At 33.9% G+C, this 1834-nt stretch overlaps 1 non-coding gene across 1 annotated transcript; it reads right to left on the bottom strand.

The window, feature by feature from the left end:
- Window positions 1-618: 618 nt before the first annotated feature.
- Window positions 619-725, bottom strand: LOC120105163. Its single transcript, XR_005507535.1, has one exon. It is a non-coding gene; the product is annotated as a small nucleolar RNA R71 (small nucleolar RNA).
- Between the last annotated feature and the right edge of the window lie 1109 nt (window positions 726-1834).

Raw genomic sequence — 1834 nt, forward strand, 5'->3', positions numbered from 1 at the left:
GGTAATATTCATACTCATCCAAAACTCTAAAATATATATATATATACAAAATAAATAAATAAATAAATAATAATAATAATTAAAAAAAAAAAAGTCGACTGGTTAATTGGTCAGTATATGCGGTTGTGGCAAAGAGATAAAACGAATAGATTATTTCGAGTTGAATCAAAAGATAAAAATTTAATTGTTCAAAACTCAAATAATCAAATGGAAGATAATGGTAGTAATCAGGGAGATAATGAATTTCAAGATGACTTACCTATTAGAACGCTTCGTGATTATCTACAACCCACTAGGACCAGTACCCCATCCTGTATGGTTATTCCTACTGCTGCGGGAGCTTTTGACATGAAACCAGGAATAATCCAATTACTTCCAAAGTTTCACGGATTTGATTCTGAAAGTCCCTATTTGCATCTGAAAGAATTTGATGAAGTATGTTCAACACTTCATTTCAATGATGTCACTGAAGAGGTAGTTAAGCTTAAGTTATTTCCTTTTTCTTTAAAGGAAAAAGCTAAGTCATGGTTACACTCTTTAAGGCCTAGGACCATAGCTACCTGGCAAGAAATGACAAGAGAATTTTTAAAGAAATTCTTCCCAACACATAAAACAAACACACTTAGAAGAAATATCATGAATTTTGCACAAAAAGATGGAGAAACATTTTTTCAGTGTTGGGAAAGATTTAAGGACCTTCTCCTTGCTTGCCCACATCATGGATATGAAATTTGGAGGGTCATTAGTTTCTTTTATGATGGTTTGTCCTCCAATATGAGACAATTTGTAGAAATGATGTGTAATGGTGAATTCATGAGTAAGGAACCAAATGAAGCTTGGGATTATTTTGATCTTTTAGCAGAAAATGCACAAGCTTGGGATACAACAGATAAAAATGAAAAATCAAAAATAGCATCTAATGCAAAAGGAGGAATATATCTTATTAAAGATGATAATGATGTCAATGTAAAAATTGCTAATCTGACTAGGAAGGTTGAAGCCATGGAATTAAGCAAAGCCAATATAGGAAAAGCACAAACTATTGTTGAAAGTATATGTGGAATTTGTGAGAGTAATGCACATGTAACCAAGGATTGTCCTACAATCCCTGCTTTTCAAGAAGTGTTGCATGATCAAGCAAATTTCACCAATACTTATAAAAGACCATTTCCAGAAACATATAATCCTAGTTGGCGAAACCATCCTAACTTTAGCTGGAGACATGGACCCACTGCCAATGAATCTCAAGGAAATTCTGTTCCTACTCCTTATGTGCCACCACATAGGAAATCCCTTGAAGATACTTTGCAATCCTTCATGCAAGGGCAGACTCAAATAAATCAGAATACAATGCAATCACTCCAAGAACTTAAAAATTCTGTAGGTAGAATTGAGGCTCAACTTAATGTTAGGGAAAGAGGGACATTTCCAGCCCAACCTCAATCTAACCCAAAGGGTCAACATGAGGTCCAGGAAGCAAGTTCATCCCAACCTAAATTTGAGCAAGTAAAGTCTGTCACAACCCTTCGGAGTGGAAAAATAATTAACAAAGAAATTCAAACAAAAGATGACAAACCTAAAAAATATATTGAAAAGAATGATGAAGATGATAATGAACAAAATGATCCAATACTGCATCACAAGATAGTTGCTCCATTTCCTCAGCGCTTGCTTGCAGCTAAAAAGGGAATACCTGATCAAGAAATTTTGGAAATCTTTAAACAAGTAAAGATTAACATTCCTCTATTAGATGCCATTAAGCAGATTCCATCTTATGCAAAATTTTTAAAAGATCTTTGTACCATAAAGCGAAAGCTTTACGTACAAAAGAAAG

The sequence above is a fragment of the Phoenix dactylifera genome, unplaced genomic scaffold (assembly GCF_009389715.1).
Source record: "Phoenix dactylifera cultivar Barhee BC4 unplaced genomic scaffold, palm_55x_up_171113_PBpolish2nd_filt_p 000213F, whole genome shotgun sequence".
Lineage (NCBI taxonomy): Eukaryota > Viridiplantae > Streptophyta > Magnoliopsida > Arecales > Arecaceae > Phoenix > Phoenix dactylifera.